This window comes from Hylobates moloch, unplaced genomic scaffold (assembly GCF_009828535.3).
Source record: "Hylobates moloch isolate HMO894 unplaced genomic scaffold, HMol_V3 SCAFFOLD_19, whole genome shotgun sequence".
Classification (NCBI taxonomy): domain Eukaryota; kingdom Metazoa; phylum Chordata; class Mammalia; order Primates; family Hylobatidae; genus Hylobates; species Hylobates moloch.
The window spans coordinates 8,716,170-8,735,880 of record NW_026652294.1 but is presented as its reverse complement, the minus strand read 5'-3'; the positions used below and the strand labels follow the sequence as shown (position 1 = coordinate 8,735,880).

General features: G+C 44.6%; 1 non-coding gene across 1 annotated transcript; it reads left to right on the top strand.

The window, feature by feature from the left end:
- The first annotated feature begins 575 nt into the window (after positions 1-575).
- LOC116459276 (uncharacterized) lies at positions 576-13,652 on the top strand. The gene is made up of 4 exons (XR_009211025.1): positions 576-826; positions 1,244-1,709; positions 11,684-11,840; positions 13,318-13,652. It is a non-coding gene; the product is annotated as an uncharacterized LOC116459276 (transcript).
- The last annotated feature ends 6,059 nt before the right edge of the window (positions 13,653-19,711 follow it).

The window sequence follows — 19,711 nt, the reverse complement described above, 5'->3', positions numbered from 1 at the left end:
TGGAATCAGAGAATTTTACAGCTGAAAGTAACCTGGGACCTTTAAGTTGCCTCCACCCCTTTCAACAAAAGCTGGACCTTAGAGAAGGTGGGTGACACCACCCTGTCCAGTCTTACAGCAGGTGAGTTTAGGACTAGGGACTGCAATCAAGATCTTTATATTCTTAATCCTTAATCTCACTTCATAACCTCACTCTGTTTCCTAATCCCCACAACTTGACTAATAATTATTATTATTACTATAATATCTAATAACTGAGTCATTTCCATGTGCTGGGCTCTGTGCTGAGGACATTAAGTGTGAAATCTCATTGAACCCTCCCAACATTCTGAAGGATGAGAACTCCTCATTTTACAAATAAGAAACCTGAAGCTCAAGAGGTGAAGCAATTTGAATTTGAACCTCAGGATCCTCGTGGGGATCATAGCAGCAGCTCTTGTGTAGAACTGCAGTAAAGGCTAAATGACTAAGGCATACATGTGCCTAGCACGTAGAAAGGTCTTAGCAAATGACAGTGACAATGGTGATGATGATGACAGTGACCAAGGACGAAAAGAGTGGAAAGAGGTAGATCCGTACTTGGGCCTTGACTCCACTGTGTGACTTTTGGCAAACTACCTAATTCTCTGGGGCTCAATTTCCCCCGTCTGTCAAATGAAAACAGTACTCTAGGGCCATGGTTCTCAACGTGTGTAGCCTGGGCCGGCAGCATTAGCCGTCACCAGGGAGCTTGCTGGAGATGCAAATTCTTGAGCCCTCCCTGAATGGACTAATTCTGAGACTCTGGGAGTGAGATCCAGTAATCTGTGTTTCACAAGCCCTCCTGGTAAGTCTGACGCATGTTCAAGTTTGAGAACCTCTGGTCTAGATTGCTAATTTTGCATTTTTTGAAATGACATCAATACTTCCTTCTGTCAAATTCATGAAAAGGCAGGAACAGGAAGCAGATCAGAGCCGCAGCATTAGGGGTGAGGCAGCCACCAGGACCCATGGTTCTGTTCACTCTCCCCATCCTTGTCCCCCTGCTTGGAGGCTCAACAGGGCCAGGTGTGAAGGCCAGGGTGACGCTGTAGCCTCTCTGCTCTGCATTAATGCCTCCTGCTAGCCAGAGCCCATGCTCCACACCAGCCTCCCTCCCTCCCACTCAGCCTCCCTTCCTGTTTACACGTTCTGTAAAGTATGAATTTGTGGTGGCCTCGTGAAACCTGGTCTATTTCTTTCCTTCTTTATTTTTTTTTTAAAGAGGCTTGAGACTGTAATTTGGTTAATTATTTCCCAGAGCCCCGGTTTGGTGGCTACAGCACAGCACGAGGCAGAGGAACGGAGACAGGTCCTCGGAAGCCTCTTTCCAGAAAATCTAATTTCATCATTGAGAAATCTTCTGTCTTAAACAGCCTCCGCCACCGCCATAAATTTACATATTCTATATGCCGCCGGAACGGAGTGGGCCCTATTTGCATAATGCTGCTGGAGGGGCTCATGCTCCTCTTGAACCTGAATGTAGCAGGAGCGAGGAAGCAATTATTAAGCTGTAGACGTTGGCAGGGAGAGAGGCCTCAGATGGATTTCGACTCCAAACCTCATTCGCCAGGGCTACTCATTACCGAAGGCCTGGATCCCAGGCTGAAGGTGGATCCCAGGGCTGGGAAAAATCAGTGTGAATTGCTTTCTCCAGGTTATGTCTGCAGCCAGGCCGAGGTCAGATGTGGGTGAGTACCTTTGGTTTTCCAACGTTGATCATTGGAGCAATCGTCTCTCTGCTCCCAAGGTGGCAATTTGTTTCCTGGACAGTGTTGTCACTTTGCCTGTGCCACATATTCCTGCCCCTTTCCCTCACACACCTCCAAGTACCTACAAGACAGGTCAGCCAGGGTTTGCTCACTTCTTTTTCAGCAATCTAGTGTGAGCCTCTCAGAAATGCTTAATTAACAGAAAGTGGTGTTTAACAATGTCCCAGCTGGAAAATGGCAAGTGGAAACAGGAATTATCTCGTGCCTCAGTGGTCCTGCTTAAAATCTACCCTTCACCATCCATACTCATGCTGGCTAGGAAGTTGGGCGTCTTTCCCACTATGGGATCTCTGATGGGACAATCGAGTATTTTGGGGCTCAGGGGCTCAGCCCTGGGGTCATTTGGTGTTCCAGGATGCATAGGTCACTCTCTACAGTTTCTGGCCCTTCCAGGGCTGTGGGCTTAGCCTCCAAGTTACTTTATGTCCTGCCACTCCCATCCTCCGTAGCCCATGGGTGCAAATGGCCACCTTTGGTTCCGTAGTGACCAGCTTGGATTTTACTCTGTAAGGCGCCATCTTGGTTTTTGCTCTGTAGGGTGCCATCTTGGTTTTTACTCCGTCTTGGATGTAAATGGCCTCCTATACGCCTGATGGTGTTCAAAGAACAGGTCCTGAGTCTAGGGCAGTTTTTTGGTGGAACTTTAAGCCCAGCCCTTCCTGCTAGTTTTTAAACCAGGTGAATTCATGAACCACTCAGCTAGAAATCTACCTGTCCACTTCCACAGGTAAACACCATGGGCATATTTGCTAAGTGATACCAATAAATGTGCTAGGCTTATACACTTATTGACTGAATGAAACATTGTCAGGCAAACCATGATCAGCTGATGGAGGAAGGATCACCAGCACTTTGCCTCTTATACTTAATAATGGATCATGTAATTTTAATTTTTCCAAAAAAACAGCTTTTATTTCTGAGGAAGTGGAAATACATTTGAAAACACCAGTTTCACCTCTGCTGACTTGATGCTCAAAACTGGTTGATTTACCAGCCCAGAGATGACCCATGGTACTAAAAGCCCACTCCTTTCCAGCATTTAAACAGTGAGCCATTTGTTGGAAATTTAAAACAGCAGGTCCTTTGCTGAAAAAAAAATTTTTTGCATATCTCCACTGACTTAAGAGGTGCCATCTCCTCAAAAGACCTCAACATTTTGTCCTCGGCGAGAACTGTCTCATTACAAGAATTTGGAGGGAAGTCACTTTTTCCATAAGACTGCATCCAACATTGAACTATTTCTCCAAGAAAAGGAGATTGTTCTTGATTAGCCAAACTCAGGACTCTAAAAACACAAAATGGCGACTTTTCCAAAGGAAACTATTTGGCTGCATAACTGGAACCAGTGCTTAAGAGCCACAGATAGTCTCTAAAGTGAGATTTCAGGATGCAGCTGTGGGTGTGTACTCAAGCAAGACCTTGACATCTCTAAGCCTCAGTTTCCTGATCTTTAAAGTGAGGTTAATGATAGTACCTCCTTCAATATTGTCACTGGAGGGATTAGATGGAATGATGCACAGCAGTTGAATCACAGAAAGGTTCAATAACGTGCCTGAAGCCAGAGGAAGTTATGATACAGGCATACTTGGAACTCAGGTGTGTGCTTGTTCAGCCATCATGTTGCATGGTGCTACCTACCATGGTGCAGGTATGATGATGACTGGTGCTTACAAAAATCCAGAGTCATATCAGTTGGCTTTTTGGGCCGAATGGCTCAAAGGTCTTCAAAGAGAAGATACTCAAAGAAACACATGCTTCACTAAACTGGTAAGCTTGTTTAGGAACAGAAGTGAATGGCTATTTCCAAGCAGAACTGGTAAAGACCCAGTCTTTCATTTTATCTGGAAGGCCTCCTTTGCTTGCCATGCAAGGTGGGTTGTTGTGGTAAAGGCAATAAAAGGTGAAGTGACAGGATGTGTTAATACACCAGAGAGAAGAGTTTACTTATAAATAACCTGTCATCACAGTTGACTCCTTTGAGTTATCGGGTTGCCTATGCCTTGATTCCAGATTTCATTAAGGATCAGCCATGTTTCAAGAGCTGGTGGCTGCCTTCCCAGCATGCCTCTGATGAAGCTGCAACCTCTGAGGGCAGTTCCTGGTGACAGTAACAAGCAGTGCAAGGTACCAACCAGCAGGACAGCACAAAGTAAAGGAAACAGTTGCACCATATGAAAACACAAAAGCTCACCTAATTAAGAACCAGCAGTGTTGTAATTCTTTGTTTGACAGTAACTCCTAAACCTGAACAGGTGCCAACACCATAACCCAGAGATCCCACATTAGGTACACACCCGACAAAAGTGACAAAAATGACTGCATATGTGCACTAAAAGACATGTGTGAGAATGTTCTGGGTGCATTCCTCTAATCCCTGAAACTGAGAACTACCCAAATGTCCATCAGCAGTTAAATGGATACATTGTGCCATATTCCCAGAAAGGTGTACCATATGACAGGCTTGGCAAATCCAGCGGGTGGCCAAATCCAGCCACCTCCTGTTTTGTAAATAAAGTTTTATCAGACACAGCCGGGTTCATTCATTTATATATTGTTGATGGCAGCTTTTGTACTACAACAGCAGAATTGGCCCTTTCCAGGACAAACTTATCAACTCCTGCTGTGTAAGAATGAAAATGAGCAGTCTATGACTTCCCTGTGAAACGTGGGTGATTTTCACAAACATAATATTGAGTGAAAGGAGAAAACACACACAAGTACCTGTTGTACGATTGCATTTACATAAAGTGCAAAGGCAGGCAGAACTAGTCTATGTTGCTAGAGGACAGAATAATGGCTGTCCATGAAGGATAGTAACTGAACTGGGCGCTGGGAACATTCTGATTCTTAATCTGGGTGTCGATTACGTGGGAGTTCATTTCGTGAAAATTCATCAAGACGCACACATTGATGTCTACACTTTCCCACACGCACGTTGTTCGTCGATAAAGATTTAAAAATAAATAAAAAAAAGAAACGGTGGGTGTAGATAGTGATGCCAAGTATTTTCTCAATGTATTTCCTGGACAGAAAGCTCAAATAACAGATTGTCAAGTTAGAAAACAGATAACTTTAACTTTTACACATGAGCACACATTTATTCATTCACTCTACAAATGTTTATTGATTACTCACCACGCGCCAGGTGCTGGGGAATCGGCAGTGAATGAAATGGAACACAGCTCCTGCCTGCTTGGTACTTACATTCACGCTCACATACGCCCAGGAAGCCTCACATGGGCGTGCACCCACACTTACCAGCATGGACCTGGAAACACATGGGCCCAGGACCTGCATTTGCAGGTGGAGCCCTTCTCAAGTAAGCACTTTTCAGAATTTTGCTTTTCCTCCTCTCTACTGTAATCACTGCCTCCCTCATCCCACGGACATAGGAACTGAGGAAGGAGATCAGCTTACTCTCTATTACCCAGAAGAACCTGTATCTTCAGAGTGCTATGGGCCTGTACAGGCCAGGAATCCAGTTTAGACCCCAAAGGGTGATGGGTCAAACCAGCTTTCCTGGGTCACACTGGCATCTGAGATACATGGAGGTCAAACAGAAGGACACCCAGGGCTGAGTGAGGAGGTGACCTTGAACTCAAGGATGCCCTTGGATGCTCCTTGCATTTTCTGCCAGGCTTCCTGCACTCAGTGTGGTTACCTGCCACTCATGCATGTGGTCAATAGAGCCTTGCGACCCAGTGGCCAGGGTTTTCTCACATGTGAATGAATGGCATGCTGAGATTGCGTATTTGTATCTCATCTTCTTGAAAAAAAAAATGCCGGAACGATAGAGCTGGGGATTCATGAGCCTAAGTCCTGCATGTTGTGAATAAGGATATGGAGGCCTCACTGTGGGGAGGACCTTGCCCAGGTTTTCATGCTCAGCCCAGGCCATGCCTGCAGGACTCCAACCAGGAGCCTGTCCCTTACTCTAGGTGAATGCTTCACTGCTGAGGTGCTCACACTGAAAAGGGACAGCTGGTCCTTTTCTAATGGCCTCATCACTTAGATCAAATCCACCTCCTTATCCTGGAAGATGTGACTGCATGAGCTGGTCCCTGCTCACCTCTCTGACTTCATCTCCTGCCACTCTACTCTCCTCCAGCCTCCTTTATGTTCCTCCAACATCCCATGCTCATTCCCACCTCAGGGTCTTTGCACACACTGTTCCCTCTCCCTGGAGCACCCTTCACTCTGGATCATGAGGTTGGCTCCTTTGATTCATTGGTGTCTTAGCACAGATATCATCATCTCTCAGAGAGGCCTTCCCCAGTCACCTCATCTGAGCAAGACATCATCTCTTCATTCTCTTTCCCCCTACCCTTATGTGACTTTCTTCGCAGCATTCATCACCATCTGAAATCATTCCCTTTATTTATTTGTCTATTTTGTGAGCACTATCAGGGCAAGGATTGCCTTCCTGTTCATTGCTCTACCCCAGTGCCTCCAAGAAGCTTGGCATGTAGTAAGCATTTAGGATACGTTAAATAAACAAATGGATGAAGGAATGAAAAAAGCATCTATACTAGACTAGCTCACAATGCAGCTACATCTCTGAGGGATGCAAGCTCTCCTGACCACGCTGATTAAGACATCTCCAGTATCAAGAACAGCTTCTGGATTGTTTGTATGTGAAGCATATTGACCCAGGGCTGAAGGGACACTTGACAGCAATTTGTGTTTACATCTTTGATCAATAGACATCTCAATGCTCACCCCAACGCAATCTATTGCTGATGGTTATTAATTATGGTGCCTTCCTTTTCTTGCATCTCCTTGACACCCATAAGGTCTGTCCTTGTTCATCTTCTACTATGGGGAGTTCCCAGGCCTGTAGTGGATGCTGAGAAGGAGTCTCTGAGTGTTGTTTATTTTCCCTGCCCAATGTTTGAACCACAGTTCTAGATGCTGCCCCTGTCCCTCCCATGTGCACCTGTTGAAGAGGCTGAGTTGGGGACATTGTGGTTAGAGGGCACCTTAGTTCCAACCTCAACTCTGTCCTCCACTCACTGTGTGTACTTGGCCCCATCACTTCCCCCTCCCTAGGCCTTGATTCTACTCACCTTCAAAACGAGAAGGCTCTTAGAGACCCCTTCAAGTTCTGAAACTTTGGAATTTTTATGAACAGTCTTCATACTTTTAATACCGAGTCCTGCCATCTTCTTCGTTGGACACATGGTCCATTCCTATAATCTCTGAATTGCATCCATTCACTCATTCACTCAACAGTAACTCATGCATTCAGATACCCACCTAACAGATACTTTTTGAGAATCTTCAAATGTCCCTATGAAGCAACTGGGATACACTTAGCCACAGTTACTGTTAAATAAAAGGCACCCAATCTCCCTTCTCTGGTTATTTAATGTAAGCCTCCCAAGAACTTTGGGAATAAAACTGTAACCTACCTATTACACAGATGAGGAAACTAAAGCCCAGCATGGTCAGGGACTTGCCCAAGGCCACACAGCTATTGAGTGGCTAAGCCAGGATTTGAACCCAGAGACATCTGGCCTAAACTTTGTAATCTGACCCTTCCAACTTGGGATCCCAGCCCTAAAATACCATCCACTCTGCCCCTCTTTAGGAAAGCTCTCTGGAGTTTCGTTTAGCCATATGCCAGTGTTTCTTATCAAAGAGAGAACCATTTTAAAGAAGGACAGTGATTGTTGTAACATTGAGCCAAAGCATCCATGGCTTATAGCCTGGGAGAGTTCACAAACTGGGTCTAATTAGTTGCCACCAATTAACATCAAATCACCCTTCAACTGGGCACCACAATCATCTCAAAATCAAAAAGACAGACGACCCAGATCGTACTTAAAGAAAGAGGCTACGCATCAAATGCCATTTACTATGCTAAGCAGATTCCTTTTTCCTACAATGTGCTGATTTTGAGACACGGAAATATATTCAAATTAACCCCTGAGCTATTCCTCTTCTAAATTCTCCATTTAGGGTTGACTCCATGGCGCGTGATATTACTAATTCAGAGCTCCGGGAAGGCATGCTGATTGCCTTAGACGTGGATAAGAACTCTGCTAACACATAGTTTCATGCCGGGTGGAAATCAGAGCTCAGGGCACATGCTTCAGCTCCCAGAGCAACACGGAAGATCTCCCTTACCCCCACCCTAGGACCTGGCTCCAATCAAATCCATTCTTGAACTCATTAAACAAATATTTATGGCCAGGCATGGTAGCTTGCACCTGTAACCCCAGCACTTTGGGAGGCTGAGGTGAGAGAATAACTTGAGGCAAGGAGTTTGAGACCAGCCTAGGCAACATAGTGAGATCCCATCTGTACAAAAAGTTTAAAAATTAACTGGGCATGATGGTGCATGCCTGTAGTCCCAGCTACTCAGGAAGCTGAGGCAGGAGAATTGCTTGAGCGCAGGAGTTCGAGGCTGCAGTGAGACAGAGAGCCTGTCTCTTACTGTCTCTCTCTCTCTCTCTCTCTCTATATATATATATACATATATATATAGAGAGAGAGAGAGAGCACCTACTATGTGCTGGACACTGTCCTTGGTGCTGGAGATGTGAGATAGGGCAGAGAATAAAAGACAAAAGGTTCTGCCTTTAAGATACTTACATTGTAGTGGGAGAGACAGATAATAGTAATAATAAATTATATACCACATTTGATAGAAAAAAGTTCTGTGAAGCCAAATGAATCAGGGTCAAGCAGCAGATGGTAGTGTATGGCAGAGATTGTGACTTAAAGTAGGGTTATCAGGGAGGATCTTGCTGAGAAGAAGATGAATGAAGCAAAATTTTATTCCAAGGCTACTGAAAGAATCCAAGGAAAGGTGATTGGGCCTCCATCCATGACAGAAACAGTGGCAGTACAAGGGCAACTTAAAGTCGCAGAATATTTTGAAAGTAGAGTCCACAGTGGTTGTGATGGAGTGGAAGGTGGGCAGTGGAATAAAGGGAAGAGATAAAGGTGACTCCAAGGTTCTCCAAGCACCTGGGAGGGTGGATTTGTCATTGCCTGCAATGGATACACCTGCTAATAGAATGGGGAGGATTGGTTCCATTTGGGGCACACTCTGTTTGAGATGCCTGCACGACAGTCACATGGAGTCGTCTAGCAGCCCAGATACGTTCCCTATAGAGCTTGTTTCAAGCAAAGTCCATTATGTCCTTTCATGGCCCCTGCTGTATGTTTTGTTCATACCAAGCCTCTACCTGAAGGGCCCTCCCTCATGTCAACAGGGGCAATCCCTGTGTTTGCCATCCCAACTAGTCCATGAACCTGGAATCCTGCTCCTCTTCAGAAATCTCCTAGTCCCTTTCTCTGTACCTTTTGCAGGCATTTCTTCTTTCCTGCCCAGCTCCTAACAGGCAGATGAAAGACGAAATATTTAAGGGTTGGGAAGGGCATGAGGGGAGGCCCTGCCCTCATATCTCACAAGTGACCAACTCTCTCCTTGGGAGTATGCTGACCTGCCTTCTCCCTGTCTCCTGAGAACTCCAGTCTCTTCTTAAGAGCCACAGGCCTTTTCACAATATGCCTTTATCAATATGATTCCAATAAACGTTTCAGTTCCGCATATAAATTCCAGCATCTGGCTGCCCAGCGGAGGAGACCTGCTCAATGTGTAGACCATAAAGATGTAATAATGCAATTAAAAGGTATGGCCTGTCACCCTCGTAAAGCTGGAGATCAATGCGGGGGTGAGTGGGGGAGCTGAAGGCAGCAGGGAGAGGAATCTGGTTTCCTTGCAGTGTCTGAAGGGGAAAAAGTACCTGGCCAGGCCTTGGGGAGAGGTTTTGACTCTGGCTTGGGGTCCTATCCTAGGCCTCTAACCTCCCCATAGAGGGTTGGATGTTAAGAGACATGGGTTCTGTCTCCAGGCCAGACTCGGGAGGTTTGAGCCTTTAAACATATCCCTTCTACTCTATAAGCTTCAGTCTCCTTACCAGTAAAATGGGTGTATGATAATACTATCTTCTTCACAGAACTGTTGAGATAGAACAGATCCAAATAATTTTAGTGCCAGAGAGGTTCTGAGTTCAGGGACTGCAGACTCAAATACCTACAGGGGCTGGACAGAGGTACACATGAGGGAGGGAGGTGGGCCAGGTGAAGAGAAATAGGGAATGATGGAGACTGGGGCACAATGGGCAATGCAAGTCTCATTGAAAGAAGGCAGCACTGCCCTTTCCCTCCTGCCAAGGCAGGAAGTCTGATGTCATGTAGGAATGTCAGCCTGGTGTCACCAGATCTAATTTTTAAAGAGAAGTACAATTTGGATATGAGACTTCAGAATTTTCACAACTCTACATTAACAAGATGTAATCACATCTGCTGGCCATATACAGCCAGGGGCCCTCCATTTTCCACCGTTCCTCTGGGCCAACTCACTTGTGCATGACGTCACATTCAGGCTGTTTGTTTCCATGCATATGTGCATGTAGAATTATCACAGTACATAAACTGTGGCACAAAACTGCCCAAGCTCACCTCCCAGCTCTGCCTTTGGCTGACTGTGTGATCTCTGGCAAGTTATTTAGCCTCTCTGTGCCACAGCTTCCTCAGGTGAAAAGTGAAGTTAGGAGCAATTCCTACTCAGAGCGTTGCTATGAGGATTAGATGACCCGTCCCTGCAAAGCACTTAGGACAATGCCTTGGTGATCAAGGGCTTCCTCCTGAAGGTTGCTTTTCATGGACGCACAAAAGTGCTCATGATAGGCGTGGAGGTCATGGCCTGCTGCTTTCAGTTCCAGAGCTTGCAATGACAACCTGTCATCCCTCCCCAAGTGCATTTCTCTTCCCAAGAAGGGAACCACCCTCAAACCAGAAACTTGGACAACCTCCTTCTTCTGCCTCACCTGCTTCCTGTAACAAGCCAGCCCCATGGAATCACCCCCTGCTGGTAACATTCCCTGGGTCTGGTTGGTTCTCTAAGCCTCACTGCCACCATCCGCCTCTGTCTCAGTCTCTCTCCTAACTGCTTTTTCTCTCTCTCCTGGCCCCTGCCTGCCATCTCCACTATGGCTGCCTGAAGGAGCTCTCAAAGTCACACATCCTCCCACCTTTTCGCTGATGCCTTTCAGCTCCCAGAACACAACGTGCTCTTTACCACCTGCATGGTTGTGCTTTGATTGTTTGCTCCACCTGGAATTCTGTTTCCCATTTTTCCACCTCAGGCTTGCTTGGCTAATTTCTACTTTCCTTCAAGGTGCAGCTCAAGTCATTCCTCCTCCAGGCAGTCCTCCCTAATCCCTTAACAGTGATCAATGCCTTCTCTGTGCTTTTATGCCTCTGGGTTCTATGAAAATCCTGGAATTGATCACACTGAACTTTCACTATCTGTTTCCATAACTATGTCCCTCTGCAGCCTGCAACCTGGGAGGACTGGGACCCTGTCCTATTTATCCCTATATATCTCCTGTGATCAGCACAGAGGAGAATATGCTTGTTGAATAAGTGAATGAAATGATTCGATGTTTTCTCAATGTGAAACGTTATCATCATCATCATTAAGGGGGATATTGAAAGACAAGTTATGAAGCTCATGTCACAAATAGGTCCTGGAGATTCTGGGTCCTCTGAGATCAAATCCTGAAGTGCAATTGGCATTTCCAGGAGTGGAATCCAAGACTCACACCCAGGACAAGCAAAGACACAGTGGCGGTGAGATCACTACATTATGAGACAGCCAGCTCCACCTGGAAGCAGCTCTACTAGTTAGAAAGGTCTACATTGCCTCCTAGGTACTTCCAAAGCTTCTCCTTGTTCTGGTCACTAAAGATGAGAGAGATTAGCTGTGTTTTCTCCCACCCATTCATACTGGCAAACAGAAAGAGCTTAAAGGGGCAGAAGGGAGTGGGTGATACCTCTAACTGAAGTTTAACTTGGGGCCTGTGAATAGATTTCAGGGGGTCTTTGAGCATCCTGGACAATTCATTGCTTTGCTCAGCCATTTATTCAACAATCACAGGACACTGGACACAGAGTTGAACAAAACAAATGAACTTCCTGCCCTCACAAGGATTACGCTCTAGAGCAGGAAGACAAACCTTCATCAAACAACATGTAAATACAGTCATGCGTCATTTAACAACACGGATATGTTTTGAGAAATGTGTCATTAGGCGATTTCATCATTGTGCAATCATCATGGGGTACTTACACAAACCTAGATGGTATTACTATTTTTGCATATTTTAATTTACATGTTAGGTTGGTGCAAAAGTAACTGTGGTTTTGCCTTTAAAGTAATGGCAAAAATCATGATTACTTTTACACCAACCTAATATTTTTTTCATATGGAAAACCAAATGTTTCAGCACCGTTACTGAATATCAATCATTTTCCCTACTTGATCTGCAATGTCAATATCAAATGACAATCACCAGGTTTCTATATATGTTCCATTATAATCTTATGGGACCACAGTCATATATGTGGTCCCTTGTTGACTGCTATTTTGTTATGCGGTGGATAACTATATATATCATATCCCCACTAAGAAGAGAGGTTAAGATGGAGTCACAGTAGTTGGCCTGGTCTGATAGATTGGGAACAGCATCTCTGAGGACTAGGACTGAGAAGAGTTTAGAACTAAAGGAAGAGGGGGAAGGAAGGGCCTCCCTGGCAGACAGAGCAGTGAGTACAAAGGCCATGTGGTGAAAGGAAGTATTGGAAGTGATTGGGAGTAAAATAATGGACGTGAGAAACTCTCAATAGGTACACGAAGGATTGCATAAAACCCTAAAATGTTTAGAACCCTGGTGTCTGAGCCAATAACTCTGGAACTGTGGCCTAAAGAACACTTATTCAGAAATGCAGGCCCCAGATCTCTTGAATCAGACTCCAGTGGCAGGACTCTGGGATGTATATTTTACTGAAAGATTAGATACACCTTAAAGCTTTAAAACTTGTCTGTTTGCATGACTATGTCCCTCTGCAGCCTGCAACCTGGAAGGACTGGGACCCTGTCTTATATATCCGTATGTATCTCGTATGCTTGACACAGAAGAGAATATACTTGTTGAATGAGTGAATGAAATGATTCAATGTTTGCTCAATGTGGAACGTTGTCATCATCATTAAGGAGAATATTGCAAGACAAGTTATAAAGCTCATGTCACAAACAGATCCTGGAGATTCTGGGTCCTCTGAGATCAAATCTTGAAGTGCAATTGGCATTTCCAGGAGTGGAATCCAGGACTCACACCCAGAACAAGCAAAGACACAGTGGCAGTGAGATCATTACATACACTCTCCTGAAGCACTCCCCTACCGTCTCCCTACAACACAGTATTTTGGCAAGTATTGCTAGAAAACTGGGAACTATGATGTATTGAGTACCTACCATGTGTTACCTCCTATATGAGCTTTATCTCATTTAATCTTGGCAGTGGTCTTATTTTACACACAAAGAAACTGAGGCTCAGAGAGGTGAAGTCACTAAGTCAGGTAATGGCAGATCTGGCATACAAACCTAAGTCTATGTATCACCTGAGCCCAAGCTCATTGCTTCTTCCTGACCATGCTTCTTCCCTTTCAGCAGTTCCACTCCCAAGGCTCCCCACTCCATCCCCATGATAAGCCAAAGTTGAGTAAACTGGACACCAGAATAATAAGTGGGAAAGAGAGGGACAAGTCTGATGAGTTACCATGAAATGAGCACTGGACTGTGGGTCAAGAGGCCAACCCCAGCTTTGCTGCTGACATTCTGTGTTGTCTTGAACAAGTCACACCCTCTCTTAGGGTCTCCATTTCTTCATCCATAAGTGAAATAAATCTATAAAAATATCCACCTGTCTTGTATCATGGACTTTAATGAGATAATGTCCAGAAAAAAGAGTTCTATGGCACAAATAAAATAAGTGTAGTAACTAACATTTGTTAAGCCTCTACTATGTGCTATTTAATCAACAGTAACCTTGCGAGCAGATGAAAAAACAGAAGCTCAGAGAATATGGGAACAGAGATACTGTGCTGTTTCCAAGCTGGTATCTCAAAGGGCCTCTTGCAATTCTTCTCTCTCTTGGACTCTAGAGAGAGAGTCCATGCACCATGGACCATGCACCATGCACCATGAGAACAAACCCAGGCTGGCCTGATGGAGGAAAAGACATGTGATTTACCCAAGGTCACATAGCCAGCAGATTGCCTGAAGAAGCTTGCCTGGACTAACGCCTATCTCATTCCAGAACTGAAGTCCATGACACTATGTTGACTCCCAGTGATAAAGCTTTATATACATATATTATCAATACAGATTTTCTGGAACCCAGATATTTCCCTAAAGTAGAGACTAGGATGGGGGTAATTTCACGACAGGTACAGGCATGAGCTAGACCACTAGGGCTAGGGAACCACTTACTACTCATAGAATCACGAAGAATTTGCCTGGAAGGAATCTCAAGTAGAATCTTCTCTATCTTACATATTGTACAGATGGCAACACTGAGGCTCAGGGAGGATGAGGGATTGTCTGAGACCCAAAAGGGTATAGAAACAAATGGAGATAGAAACAGAGCTCAAATGAGCCAACTCCTCCCTTCCTGCTCAAAACGTCGTCTAATTCAGATGTCCAGGGAAAGGAGTCTGAGAGTGGGAGTGAGAATCACTGGGAGAAAGAAGAGATGAGTTAAGACTTATATGCAGACAAGAGAGAGTCAGGGTGAGAAGGAAAAGAAGGGCCAAGTTATCTCTAGGATGATGGGCCATCATGGCTGGCCTTGGAACATTTGAACTTAGAGCCAGAGGACTCTAAGTTCAAGTCTTATGTGACTTATTTGCTTGCAAAACTGGCCCAAGTTTTCCCTACCTTTCTGTGTCCTTGCCATTTGCAATGTGTCTTTTCAGTTCCCTCCATTAGATGGCTGTGTCTGTCTCCAACTCTTCAATTTGGATTGGCTGTGTCACTTACTTTACCCATAGAATGTGTGCAGTGATCCTGTGCCTTTTCCAAGCCTGGGCCCAAAAAGGCCTTGTGAGTTTCTGCTATTTCTCTTGGAACTTGCTCATCTACCATGATCTGTTAGTGGATTAGAGACACACGGCCCTACACCCCCATCATCCTGGTCCAATAGTCAGCCAACCACCAGACATGCAAATCCATCTTTTTGCATGAATAAGCCCAGTCATGATTAGCTGAGTCCAGCCCAGACTACTAAAAGTGCCCAGCTGACCCGTAGACTTGTAGACAATAACAAATGCTTGTTGTTCAAAGCCACTGAACTTTGGGGTTGTTTGTTACTCAGCAACAGCTAACTGATACATCTTGGTCCCCTTACTTCTTAACTTTGTGATCTTGAAAATAATCACTTCACCTGGTCTCCAAGCCATCATTTCCCCATTCGCAAAATGGTGGTGATCATGATGATGTAATAAGGCTAACCTCACAGAGTCTTTATATAGATTAAACAAAATAATACATTCAGTAGATGACAGATATTCAAGATTAACAGCACAGTGCCTAGCATACAGTGAGCGCTCAATACCTGTTGATTTCTTTCTTCCAGGGGTCCATGCCATAGCCTGGCTCCACCCAGAGATTAGAGAATGTATGGTTTGCATCACAGGGACCTTTTCAGAAAGACCTGTAATTAAATAGAGGCTAATAGGTCCTGGAATTCCAAACCACCATCCATCCTCTTGAACTCCTGGCCTATGGGCCAGTCAGGGCAGGGGCAGTGCCAGGGCAGGCAGCCCTGATGCAGGCTAAGTTCAGCAGTGCAGTTTGCTCTGCTTGCCAGAGCTTGCATGTTTACATACATCCCATAATTACCATCTGCACAGCCAGCGGCATTTGTTGCAAATGGGCCGTTTCCATCTGTTGAAGCAATTTCCTCAGAGGAATTTGCATTGATCACTTTTTTATGCAAAGGTTTTGTATAGATCATTTCCCCCCCCCCCCCATGGTTTTTAATAGGTCTAAATATTTGAGGGGCAGGGAGGGGCCTCAGAAGGAAGGAGGTTGCAGACTGGGCAAAGTCGTGGTGCAAGGGAGAAGCTGGGGGAGGCTGCTCTTCCACAAAACTCCACCTGTATTCCTCATCTAGAGACCCAACTCAACCAGTGTTAAAGGCCCCAGACTAGGTAATGCCATTTCAAATATTTATTGTTTGCCTTTATATTTGAGCTGGTAGCTCGTGGTTAATGGAGAGGCCGCAGAATGAGGGAAAATGGGGCGTGGTAATTAAGCAGGCAACTGGTGACTCCAGCTCAGAGCTTTGTACCTGAGAGGACCAGATGGACGATTTTGCATATTTTTGACAGCTGTAATGAACAGGGCAGCTCCGTATTGATTAAATGTCTGAGAAATTAGTGCAACCCTCTGGAGCTTCATTATTTACTATTTCTGCTCAAATTCTCAGCAAAGTTTACACAGGCAGAAGTCTGCAGTAAGAGAAGGTGGAAAAGAGGAGACAGTTGAACGAGATGGTAAATGCTTTATAGAGTGTCAGCCCAACAGACGCAGAACAGAGAGGTGAATGTGGTTTTGACATTGAGCTCCTGGAGGCTAAAGATCTTGGTGGATTCATTTCTGCATCCCCAGTGTCCAGCAAAGTATCTGCCACGTAGTAGGCTCTCAGGAAATGACTCACCCTGGACAGAGCATTTAACCAGAAATCAAAACCTGGGTTCTGGATCTGTGCAGAGATTTGGTCCTCAGTAAGAAAATGACAGACCCCAGTCTGTCCCACATTTATAGTAGACGAAGTCATGCCCTTGAAAATAAAACCTGAAACTTTTGCAAACAAAAAGTTCATGTGTAAGTAACTGCTACCCTGGCTCTCCCCCAGCCCAGTGTTCATTCTTCTGTGAGCACTGTCACATTCCTAAGGACAATGAGCAACCAAAGGATGCTGGAAAAATAAAAGAAGTCCCCCCAAACAGGTCTCAGCAAGGTTCAGGTGGAGTTTATCAGAGTGTGGTCTGCAAAACACCTGCATCAGGATCACCTGGGGATCTTACTCACTGAGAATCAATGGGCTAGAAAAGCTCCCAAGGAATTTTGACGTGCTAAATTTTGGGGATAACTATGGGCGCTAAATCCTGAGTTCCAATCCTAATCCTGCCTCTTATCAGTCATGTGACCTTGCATAACATGGCATGATGTTCTTTGAATCTGAGTCTCTTTCCTCATCCAGAGCTGGATAACGTGATTCACCTCTTGAAAGCTCACTGTAGGATTCAATGAGATAACATATGGAAATAACAATGTTCGGTATACAGTAGGTGTTCAGTAAATGCCATTTAGGATTATTGGTATTGGAGAGAGTATCTTAGGAGTTGCTTTACAAGGTCAGTTTTGCCCAGATTAAAGGCCTTGAGGCTGTCCCTGGAGCTGACCTAGGCCTCGGCCCCTAACTCATGACCTCTCCATTCAGTAAGCCATGTTCTGTTCTTTCCCCTGGTATCTGATCTCCCATGCATGACTTCGCACTAGGAAAAAAGTCCTGAAATGCTTGAATGTGCCTAGATCCTCCTCTTTAAGATTTTTAGTGATGCCTCCTACTCCTGATACCACCGATCTGACCACCCTTCACCTGACATCTATTGGTTCCAGCCCTTGGCAAGCAAGCACATTTGTTGCAACAGAATTTCAATGTGTTCATCAGGAGAAGAGAGAGAAAAGGCCCTGGGTAAGAGGCTAGGTATTAGCCAGATACACAGTTTGGTGGAAAGGAGATTTTCAGCAACACTGTTTTCTTTTATCATATCCACAGAAGCCAATCAGGTCTTAACTAGCATAGTCAGGCTTCAGTAAATGTTGAAAGAATGGAAGATGAATGGACACATTCAATAAATGACAGATATATTGATGTTGATGATGAGGAGGAGAAGGATAGTGATGGTTCCCTTTTGCCACAGGATTCACCAAGATTTTCTCATTTATATTACTGTTTCCTGGAGACATTTGTATTTGAGGCGTTGATTTCTTAGCTGGATGAATAAATGGATGGTTGGATGGATGGATACATGAGTGGGTGGATAGATGGGTGAGTGGATGGACGGTTGGATGGATGGATGGATGAATGGATGGATGGGTGGATGGATGGATGGGTGGATGGATGGATGGGTGGATGAGGGTGAATGAATAGAAAGAAGGACAAAAGGGAAGAAGGGAAGAAGAAAGAAAAGAAAATGAGATGTAAAGGGAAGAAAAAGAAAGAATGAAGAACAGGGAAAGAAAAGAAAAATAGGGAAAGGAGAGAGACCATAAATTCTATTGTGCTGTAAACACTCATCAAGCAAGACTAAGAGAAAATGAAGTAAATTCATCCAATGCATCATGGAATATTACTGTACTTCATTTACTTTGCCTCCAATTACGTAAAAAGCCTATTCTATTAACAGCTACCCTTGCAGATCCAGACAAAATTAACTCCTGGTGCCTCATCCCGGCAGCAGGGCAATTGATTCTTCCCCATAATCCGTTTATTTCATTAGCAATACATTTATTTGGTACATGCATTTTGCCACGCTGCAGCAATGAAATGGCCCTGCAAGGTGTGGGGCATGGGGGAGCGCGTGGAATATTAACCAAATCGCTATTACCTCCATGGCAGTGCTTAAAGATCATATGTAAATCAAATGTCAGGGGAGAAAATTGTAGCAAGGGCTGTCAGGAAACAATTTACCAGTGGTTAAAGGCACAGCTCATGGCTGAGTGAATTGTGAACTTTGCAAATGGAAAACCAAGCTGGCTTTCACTGTGGGAGCTGATGAGACCTGAAGGAAGAAGGGTGGGGAGGCTGGGAACATATTGGATATTTTGTAGCCTACAAAAATAAAAACAAACAAACAAAAATCGCATTCACTTTTAAATATTTGCAGCCAGTTGCTATGGTGAGTTCCCACTGAAAGTGAATCTTGCTTTTTGAAGAATTTCACCACCATTTTTGTCCTGTTTATCTAGAAGGAGGATTTCATTATGTGTAAAAAGCTGTTGTTGGTAAAAAGTAGTGTGGTCTCTTTTTTTCCCAGCTTCTAGAAATTGTTTCAGAAATGGTTTCCATGTTGAAAAAAAAAGCATACTGTTACTGTTATCATTGTAATATCTTATGTCCCCAACATGTGTGACCTGTAATTCTATTCTTGGGAATTTACCTTTGTGAGTTGAGTGTGTGTGTGTGTGTGTGTGTGTGTGTGCTGTGCATGTGTGTAATGCTTACCAGAGTACTTTGCAAGCAGGGTTCTGTCATTGTTCTCGGTATTTCAAGCAGGAGGGGATTTAATACATAGAGTTAGAAGCTTCCTTATTTGTTGGAAAGACAGGGAGAGCAAAGCTCAGAAAAGCTTCCAGGAAATCCAGAAGCTCAGGAAACACAGGGAATATTCATGGGTAATGTTGGCTGCAGGTATCCAGGAAGTAGATGATTCCCAGGCGTCAATAGAAGTCACCTGCACAACCCTTGCCTTCCCTCTGCACCTGCTGCAGCTACCTCTGTGCTTTCAGATTGCATGGGAGGGCTACTTCTTCCAGACAACTCCTCTGTCCATAATTCATTTCACGAGAAGAAGATTGCTTTAGAATGTAAATCGTGACTCCAGCACCAGAAATGAGACCTTGGCCAAGTCAACTCACCTCTGTGTGCCTCAGTTTTCCCAGTTCTGAAATGAGCTTAATAGTGCCTTGTCACAACAGAGACAGGGCCGGGATGAAGTAACGTGATGTATGTAAAATGTCTAAGTACTTGGCACGTAGTAGGGACCCGGTTAATGTCAATTGCTTTTTGTTCTCTTTCTTTTACCCTTTGCGTAACCCTCGGAGGTTCATTTAAAGCCAATTCTCTCCATATAGATATTGCCAGGGTACATGGAGCGATTTCCCAGGGTTCCTGGTTCCCCTGGGAAAAGTCCTCCCTTAAAGAAAGCCATCAAGGATTTAATTTCTTATCATCTTCCATTCCAACTAGCCAGAGTGTTATGAATAATATCCT